The following is an 11,128-nucleotide window of genomic DNA, read 5'->3' as shown; positions in this document are numbered from 1 at the left end:
CCTGGTAAGAAAAATATATTTCTTGATTTGTGTGATTTACATTAAACGTTTGTAAGTACAATATGGTACACAGAAGAAATGTTTTAATTTTATTTATTTATTTTTAATGTCCACTGAAATATACCCTAATTAATCATACTGCCACCAAAACAATGTTTTATGTGGACATTGTAAGTTTGCTGAGCTGTGATAGGTAAAATTATAAACCTTTTCGTGTACTATATCTGTTACTAAAAAAATTTTTAAAATGAATTTTATTTCTTCTGATTGCTGTGTTTATTTTTTTTATTAAATAATGTAAAATAATTAAATAACAAATAGAAATATGTATTAGACTTATCTGGTGTGCCTGAAAATAGCAGCTAATATTGGTGAATATGAAGCAGAGACTACCCATTATAGTTTAAGTTAATCTTACCGGTATTTAAAATAGTACAACTCTGTTAAATGAAAAATATTAATAAAGATATTTTTCTTCCTTGCCTAAAGCTAGTTTTATCTGATATCAAGTATGCCTGTTTTATGGAAGTACAAATTTTCTGTGAAGTGTCTAATTTTTAATATAATTTTTATTTATTTTTGTCAGGTACAATATTATCAGCCATATAATTCCAGATTAACTTGGCTTTCAGATGTTAAACTTACTTGTATTAAAGACTTAATTGATTAATTGTTAATCCATATCATACTGGAAAGTGACCTTGTGGAGTTACTAGGGAAGTCTAAGATTCACATGTGCTCATTCCAAGGCATTCATGCATGTCCAGTTTTTTTTTTCTCTGTCTGTTTACCGAAAATCAACACATTATGGATATGAAAATAGAATTTAATTTATAGCAAATAAAATCATTTTGGATTTTGGTGTATTTGGATTAAAATATAAATTTTGATTTGTTATAAATTTAGTACATATTATTACTAAAGGAGAAAAAAATTTTTCCAAAATGTCTATTTTTTCTTTTGGACATGTTTTACAATCATTCTCTAAGATGGTGCTGTGATACTTACAACTAGTATACCATTTTAATGAATGCTTGGTTGGGTTAGTTTAGCTACATTTATAATACTTTTATAGTGTGGATAGTTGATAAGGTAATGTTAATGGTTGGTTAAGAACTAACTATTTAAAATGTAACTAACTTGACAAAACCTATTGTGCTTGTTATTTTATAGTATTATTAATGTCGCTAACGTAACCTCACCAATGGTTCACACTATTTTAAACGTAGCTTGATAATTGTCTAATTTCTTGTCTGTAAAGGATGACCTCGACATCTTTCCCGTGTGTTTTATCCTACACTACCCTAGACGCTGCTCAAGTTGCATGAGTGAGCAGTGAACTTCGGTAAACATAGTAACTTTTCGGCCCTCAGAAAGGACAGATGTGAATCTTAGGCTTCCTGGAATTAATAACAAGTTATAATAGATCACAGCTATTACTGCAAAAATTATTTATTTAGTAGTGTTCGAACTTGATGAAAGACTGAAAGACTACCTTTGAAAGTGGCTGCTAGTAACAGTGAGTAAAAAATTGTATATCATAATAATGCTTTGTTGAAAATCAGATATGGGGATCAAGTAATGGTGTCCAAATATCAATAAATAAAAAAAAATATTAAGTAAGAATGCTGTAAAATGGTCAGCTAATTTTAATATGAAAACATTTTTTCTTTTTATTTTTGAATCGACTCTTGGTTTTTATTTATTTAGAGACTGTTTTAGTACATTGTAAAGACAGCTAACCTACAGTGAAATGGATTGCTAGAGAGTACAATATTGGTCTCGTAGAGATAGGAGCATAGTATTGAAGAATGAGAGCCATAATTAATACCATGCCAAGAACAGTTCTATCATTTGTGTTCAACTTGAAACTAATTTCTCCTTCTTTCTCTTTCACTCTTGGGACTTTCAACAGATTCAGAATACATGTAGTCTGCTTAAAACCAATGTGTTAAAGATGAATAATGGTTTTTAAATATTTTTATCTTATGGCAGTCTTGTTTTGTGATTGATTTCCAACACATATTTACCTCATTTCACACTTTTTATTTTTCGATATTTATTGTAATATTTGGTTTCATATAAAAAGGAAACTAAACTGGCTAGTTAGATGAATTCGGTTGTGCATCACCAAATCATGAAGTAGGTATTCTGTATATAGGTAGGAAATGCAAACTTTCTTGCTGAATTTGTGTATGGGGACCATATTGTATTGATAAATGTAACCATCACGGGATAAAAGATTGCTTGTCAAAAATTATTTAATTTTTATTTCAGATGTCAACCAAATATTGTAGTAGAACAATATAGGAAAGTCATACAAAAACGGACGACACATTATGCTGTGCGTTCTCGTGGCAGGTCCTGATCCTACAGCATTGGCACATTTGTGACAAGGTTATTTAGTTATTTAGTTATTTAAAATGTACAATTTCCTCCCCCCCTCCTCCCGCCAATTTTCCATAGTTGTAGTTATTTATTATGACTGGAAAAGTTTGTTCAATGTTTGGTTGCAATTTATTTCATTGTTACGTATTATTAAATTATCTTATTTTATTTAATTACTAAATAATTAAATTTTCCATCCTCCATTTGTAAATTAATGTTTCATTAAATAGCTAATGGGTCGGCAACAAACAAATGAAAACCACTAAAACTAGGAGTTAAATAAATAATAGCTTCAAAAACTAAAACACACACTTTATATAGAAAACCGAACTAAAAAATAGAAAATAAATTTTAATAAATTTGAATTAAGAATAGTGTAAATTTTTTTTATAAATATAAATTAATAATAGTGTAAATAAGAAAATAATGTATTTCATTTAAAAAAAGCATGGGGTGCATGGTGTCAATAGTTATAAATATTTTGACAGATATGAGTAGAAGGTTTATCATTTCGATAATATCTTAAAAAGCACCCCACACTTTTTTTAAAATAAAATACATATTTTCTTATTTACACTATTAATAATTTATATTTATAAAAATTTTTGACACTATTCATTCTTAATTCAAATTTATTAAGATTTATTTTCTATTTTTTAGTTTGGTTTTCTATATAAAGCGTGTTTTTAGTTTTTGAAACTATTATTTATTTTCTACTTTTTAGTTTGATTTATTTATTAAAGTGTTTTTTTTCCCCTCAATTTCTTCCAGGTAAAAATCCTTAAACTGTAAGTTTTGCTCTCTATCCAAATATGTTTTTTGATATATCATTTGTCAAACTTATCCATATTTTCCGTGTTTGATGTCTTTTATTTAATGATTTACTGACCTTAGCATAGTTTGGAGTATTTGTAACTGCTTGGTGTAGATTTGCAGGTTGGTGTTCGAGAGGAATTTCAAAAATCTGCCCATCAGGTGTAGCTATTGAGGTTATGCATATGGTGTTTGATTTCCCATCTGCTGTTGGTTTCACAGCAAATTCAAACCTCAATTTTTCCATGTTTCGTGAAATATTTGCATAAAATGTTGTTTTATCATAATGTTTCACTCTTGGAACAAAGACGTAATTGTGTTTCTCTATTTAACGAAAGAAACAACATTTAAAGCCCTTATTTCAGTTTTTTTTCCTTCATATTTTTACATATATAGGTAATATTCTCTTCAAGAAAGTATATTGTTCACAATAATCATAACCCACTCTCAATTTTCATTTAATTAAATGTCACAATATTTAGTAGGCTTTGTTTATATTGCTCCAAAGACAAACTGAAAGAAAAGAGTTCACACATGAGCGAAATGGTTTTCTGTACATATATGTCTTTGTTTCATTTTACCAATTATATAAATTGACAGAAATCTTATTTTGCAAATTGATTAATGGAATAATCTTATCAAATTAGTGTATTGTCATCGGTCCTCGATAAATCTACAAAGTTTCAATGAAATCTGGCCGTTTAAAGTGGGTCAAAATCGCACCCAAAGGAGTTGGTTACAAACATACATACAAACAAACATACAGGTGAAGCTAATATAAAGCGTGTAAAAAGAATGGTTATTTTCCTTTTATACACTGAAAACAGTTGCGGATATCAGCTTTTGAGAAGTTAATACAAATAAATAATATCTGTACAATAGAAATTATAGCTGTATCTGAATACATAGGGATGTGTCCACAGCACATACACTCCCTACATCCCTTATTGTTTTAAACAACATAACTAATATTATATACAAACAAAATAAAACATGATTTCAAAGTTAATGGATGTGGGGTCGCATTAGTGGACTGGAGTGTTGCTTCCCTAAAAATCTTCATTTAGTGGACAGATGAAGGGATGCATCAGCATCCCTTGTGAGGATTCAGAAACAATGCTAAGATAGCCACATCCACTCCGATACATGATCTTGTATCTAAGGGATCCATTAGGCTAGTATTTGGGTACAGCTTATGTCTCTCTGCTGCAATGTACCTATGTGTACCTGCTATTAGTGTTCCATCTGAGAGACTTTTAAGCGCACGTGGAAGTTTTCGTGGCACTAAAAGACGTTAATAAAAAATTAAGAATGTTTTTTAAATAAAAATTTATGAAGACTGTAGTCGAGGCTAGGTTAGTTAAATGTTTTCTATAGTGAGCTAATGTACGGCTATGTAAATTGTGTTGAATTGTTTATTATAAAAAATTTTAATGACAGCGTACTTTAGGCAAGCACACTGTTTTTGTCTTTATACTACTGCTGGTTTAAAAAAGAAATCTCTTTCATTACATCTTGTATATATTAGATTATCTTTCTTTTTAATTAACTTTTGTGTACTCAAACTAAACTATATGTCTATTTGAATTGCATTTTTTTCTAATAACGAGACATTTTGGGTAATTTAGTATATTTATATTTATAAACATTTTTTTTAACCAAAATGTGTTCTTCCGTATCGTTTCGAAATCAGTGAATCTTCAATATTTTGTTAATCGGTACAGCTTTAGTATATATGTACATAAATATAAAGAAATTTTATGTTTGTTTGCATGTTTTTTAATCCAAATTTAAAGTTTTATTCCAAGCTTGATGAAATTTACACACTTGACTGTCAAAATAAGTAGAATGTCACAGCCTACATAATATTCCTAAAAACCACCCTCAGTACCCTTTCCCATCCCCTTAAAGTGGAATTTTGGTATTTAGTGAAATTTTGCATGACTGCCGTTTAAATTAAAGGAATATTACTGTATTCATCTAATTGTGAAAAAAGTGTGTCTACAACCTTTATGGAAACAATTCTCAATGCATATGAAGTCAAGAAGTTGCATATCTGAAACATTTAATTTTTTTAAATGTTTATTCTTTTTATACATAATGTTTTTAAAATCATTTTTGTAAATATTAAATGGATGGTAATTTTCTATAGAAGTCATGTTATTAAAAATTATATAAAATTCTGAAAATTTTATTTTTGAGTTACTCTCATTCGATTTGATGACTGATAAACAGCTTTACGATATTTCAAGTAGTTTACTAATATTACACTGTTTTGAACAGTTATTACAGTTAGGTTAGCTACATTTCAAATGCTGTAAAGTGTTGTAAATACTTGTGTAAATATTTGTGTTTTTAATGTTGCTAACTTAAACTAACCAACCATTTACAATACCATTTTCTGAGTTTTTGTTTTTCCAGATAGGCACCTATTCTAGGAACTTAACTATTTTATCATGCCTCGTGGAATTGTTTACAAAATAAACTATTTACAAAAATTCAGGTTTAAACTTAAGTATGTTTCATTGTTAAAAGTTGTATGATATTTGTCCTCTTATTGTCATGTTTTAAAGTTAGATCATTCATTATGATCTTGAAGTCACTATTTTTTTGTGGATTGCAAAAACTTATTTCGATTATGAATAACCTTTTTCATGCAAACATGTGGAGTATAAGTTCATTACTCTACAACAACAATACTTCAAACGACTAGAGAAAATCTTTACCAAGATTGGACTTTGTAATACAAGGAATTTTGAATTTTGTGGGCGTTCTTCAGGCCAAGCCGCTAGGATCGCTGCAGTCTGGCTTTGCCAGCGTTCTCCATGTTAAAAGGCCTGAGTTTCCTATATTGTTTTTCTGCAATATTTGTTTGCATGTCTTAGTATTTATCATCACATTTTACACCCACGACATTACGCTAAGTGAACATCTGTTGAAAATAATTGTACAGAACAACAAATGCAGGGCAAGTATGGAGTTAAAATTTTATAAATGGCCCTTAAATAAAAGTAATGACAGAAAAATGAAAACAAAATCAAAATTGTGTGCGAGATTCAGCCTTTCATCAAAGTTATCAGTGTGCACAAACGTTCTTGAGAAAGCTACGTATGTATGCGCGTGCACAATATGAGTTGAGGTTTTGAATGCATTTTAATTTTTCCAGGGCTTTCGTGGTGAATGTGTATAAACCTTTATTGCTAAACTGTATTTTTCTAGTGATGTGTAATGATGATAATGTTAATTGCAAGTGTTATGCGATATTGTTAGAGACCGGAAAAATTCATGAAATCATTTCGCGATAGGCTAAAATACAAATATTTATACCTCAGTGCTGCCTCTGCTATTGGCTCACCACTCACCTGGATGACTCTGGGCCAATTAGAAACACCCGGCCAAAGCTTTATCGAATCACAGGCTGCTAGTTGGGACATCTTAAAACACAGCAGCCAATGAGTGGGTGACATTTGACCGAGTGTACGTAGAACTATGGAGTTCATCCTGCAGGTCATTGAACCCGCGAATTTTTCCGGTCCCTAGATATTGTACTAAAATTGAAACAGTTATATTGAAGTTCACTTGATTTTCAATTAAATCAATGAAAGAAGCTGTGATCATTGTTGCATTTTATAATTTTTGGGATTTTGATTCGTGGTTTAGACTGATAGTATGTAGCCATGTTTATGTGTATTATGCTCATTGTTGATTCAGTGAGATTGTCTTGCACCGAGGTGTCTAGTGATGTTAATCGAGCATGCCTCTTCTTTTGTTGCATTTATCTGTTACAAGTTTGTAACGTTTGCATACGTGGTGCAGTGGTGGTTCTATGTCGGGGCAGTGGTAGTGATGCTCCCCCCACACCCCCAATAACCCCTTTGAAACAAATAAAAAAACTGTATAGATAACAAATAATCTACTTCGTAGCTTTGATAATGAATTTTAAGAATAAGAGAAATAAGTTAAAGTTGCCTTTTAATTGGGCTTTAATTTTACAAAATTTTGGACTTTCCACCACCCAAAATCCTCGAGTCATCCGCCCTTCCCAAGATTCGAAGCTGGGTCCCGCTTGACGTGGTGCAAATTGAATGTACGAACGTACTTGTGTATAAAACCATTGCTCTCTATGTTAAGAAAAACAAAAAAAAATTATTTTAAAAATGTTAGGAATGAGACAAGTAAGGTTACTTTTTTGTCATTCTTCTTGTCACATTCCTGCATTGTGCAAAGACTATTTGAACGGGTAAGATTAAGATGGGGAAGATTCCACATAACCAAACTTTTGATCGTAAAAACTTCATATAGCCTAACTAAAATTCAGATAAAACTTACTACCTATTAGAAAGTTGTTCCTTATAACTAACCTTATACAAATGTTTTTTTTTTACCATATATCAATTCAGCTGCAGCGGCCGTTTTAGCGTTGTAATTAGGCTGTGCGAATATCAGATTTTTAGTTTGAATAAAATTATATTATAAAAATTGAATTTGAAGTGAATTTAAAAATGGTGGAATCTTTTCCTTTTTAATCTCAACAGATTTGGAATAAATAAGTGGTATAAAAAAGTAATGTAGGACCTTAAAACGTTTACTTTATGGTTAAGCTAAAAAAAAATATATTTCAAACATTACTCACAGATGTTATAATTATAAATTACATGAGATATTGGTCTTTGCCTATACTCGCTGTTTCTACTCACCGTCTTCATTCTCATCTCACCTGTAGCCACTATAAAATGTTACTGTAAAACCCTTTTTGATTTTTCAGGCACATAGTGGCAATATCCCTGAGTTTCTTCTTTTTTATAGGAACAATTCCATTGTATACCTTTTTTCAACAGGAGGTCTGCTTCACCACCTTAGTACAGTTCAATAACATCACTGTATAGACCGTTTATAAAAGCGTGAGCTGTAACATATCCCCTTTTGGCTGCTATGAATGTTAGTGTCTGACACTTATTTGAAAAGGTTGTTTGGTTTGAACACTAGCACACTTGTGAAGTTCAGAATTTGTTCACTGGATACAGATTTCACCTCAAACAAAGGATGCTTGGTTTTGGCACAGCTAATCATATTGTTGTATTGATCAGGGGAATAAATCCTATTGTGGCGTTTCATGGTTTTCTGTATAACACCAAAGTTTTGGTCACAGTGAAGAAAACCGTTTCCTCTAATGGGGAAAAATAACATGTCATAACTTCCTTAAATAAAACATTTCTTGAACAGTCACGCACGGCAAAGGGAGATTTTGCATAAAATCAAAGCAGATTCCATGTGTGTCATTTCTGTTAAGCTCAGTTACTTCTTGGATTTTCTTGTAAAACTTACATGCTCTCCTTTTATGAACCATGAATTCAGCTACAGCAGCCTTTTTAGCATTGTCATGCCTGTGCGAATATCGGTTTTTTAGTGTGAATAAAATTCAATTACCAAAATTGAATTTGAATAATAAGAATGAGATAGTCCATGAGTCCCATAAAAACATTTTTTTATCACACCACATTACAACATAGGTAACATATTTACTAAGTGATACAATCTATGTAAAATTAGGCAGTTTTTAGCATTCAAAATTTAAAGGTTTTTCAATTTTATTATTATTATTTATATTTTAATAAAAAAGTCTTTCACATAACTACATATCAGTAAATTAAAATTTTCGTATAGAAACACAAGCTGCTGTACATTTTCACAATGTTGCCAGATGGTGAGAAAAGTCTCTCAATGCACACATGTTTATGTGTGCTTGAGTAAAAGGGGTAGACTTTTTTTCCCCTCCTAGTGTGACTTTTTTTTCCATGCAGGACTAGATAATTGCCTGAGCTGTCACTATGCTAGGTCATTCACTATGAATTATCCACCAGAAAAATGTTGTCATAGGTTGTTAGGCTTTAGGAGTCTTTACTGTGAGTGTGCAGCCGAATTTTTTTTTCTACGAGATCTATACAGGTTTCTTTTCTTCAGCACTTGTATCCTCTGAATGCTGTAAAACTATCAACTTTAACATCTACACTGAGTTGTTTTTAGGAACACGTATTTGTACTTAGCAGTATTCTGACAGTTTTAATCTATTTTTAACTACCTGACGAACACACTTCTTTGTAAAATACATTAGTTAATAATGTGGGTGTTAGTAATGGTTCCAAATACTATGTGTAATCCGGCATTACTGTATTGGTATTCTTTAAATTTACATGGCCAGATGTAGTGCGAAAATCTCCACATAAATAGACCTAAAAAATTATGAACATCCTGTGAAAATTTTGTATCAGCCCGATGAGAAAAACTTCCGTGGTCCAGAAATGTTTCCCAATTTTCGGGATCCCATACAGCCCTATTCGTAAACTGAATATTCTTTTCTTCTTTCGAAATGGTAGTATTTAAAATGGAATAAAATATTAATAATGTAATAATAAACTATTCATTTTGAAATTCAAATATTCGCACAGGCCTAGTTGTCATTCAGAGTTGATCAATTTTATTTTTGTATTTAGGTCTCCACATGTGGATCAAATGTCAACTTGAGGCCTACAAAAGGTACCCTGCTTTCCTTGAAATAAGTTAAAGTATTTATATTTTATGATATCTTTGAGTTCTCTATGCTTTTCTAGAAGTATTTCAGGCATCTTTGTGCATTTCAGCCCAGCCTCTAAATATGTGACGAGTTGAATAGTGTACTTACAGCTGGACATTTATAAGTTCGGTGAATGATAATTGTATAGTGTGAAAATATCTCACTGTTGTTGCCTTTAATGGTCTCCATTCTCATGCGTGCACTACATTGACTAACATGATACTGTGGGGAAGCAATTGAAAATTATGTGACGTAATTTGCCACATATATGTACTTCAATATAGGTATTTTTTAAATGTCGTCATCCATTTTTATTTTCTAATTTAAGGGTCTCGCAACTTCCAAGTTAAAAAAGGTTTGTGTCTTCTGTACTTAATTTTTATGTTATTTCAATGTGTTACCATTAGTGTTAGTGTCTGGCTGTGTTCTATAATTTTACTTGAGCAAGTTGTGTTCATTTGTAGACTTCTCAGTATATCTGGTCTTCCTTGTATGAAGTTGTAATGAAAGCTTCCAAAAAAATGTTCATTAGACTTTATGGGGGCATAATGTTTTACAAATTTTGTTGTTTAGTAGGCTTTTTTTTTTGTGGATATAGTGCACTACTTACTTTTTTTGCATAATAGTTTGTTACTGTATTTTGGTGCTGATACATGTTTTGATTTTTTTTTTTTTTTTTTTTTAAATATTTATTATGACTAATGTTATCCAACCCAGGCCTTCTGCTATGATGTAATGACAGATGGTTGTAAACCATGTCTTGTAATCTTATCTCCCATATTTATTATTTAGTTTATTTGATTTTGCCTTTTTATATACACAAAAATTATAAATATTATATTTATCATAGAAACTCGCAGGAAATTAACATTACACTATTCATACTGATAAATGATCATTGTAAATAAAAAAGTATTTTCTCACTGAAAAATGGCAATTTGTTTTTCTATATATAATATTTTACTTTTGAATGTGACAGTCAAGTAAAATATCTGAATGTTTTGCACCAGTACATCACTACTTATATACTCAAAATTACATGTAATAATTTAAAAAAAAAAAAAAAAAAAAAAAAAAACTTTTTCATGGTAACATAAACAAACATATTTATGTAGCAGGAGAACTGGGTTCATGTATGATCAATTTCAGACATTTTAAAATGTAGTCAGATAATATTAACACTGTATGTTTGTTTATTACCACTTAAAATTGTGTGTTTGTGCTGTTAGTAATCAAGTAACATGCTTGTTATATATATTTGATACATCATAAATATTTGCCTCATATGAACGATATACTTCCAAGTGCAGCTTACTGCTATACATTGTGTGCGAACAATGTTGGATGTATGTTGAG

The sequence above is a fragment of the Bacillus rossius genome (genome assembly GCF_032445375.1).
Source record: "Bacillus rossius redtenbacheri isolate Brsri chromosome 4 unlocalized genomic scaffold, Brsri_v3 Brsri_v3_scf4_1, whole genome shotgun sequence".
NCBI lineage: Eukaryota > Metazoa > Arthropoda > Insecta > Phasmatodea > Bacillidae > Bacillus > Bacillus rossius.
The sequence above is the reverse complement of the archived record's forward strand: the minus strand, read 5'-3'. Positions refer to the sequence as shown.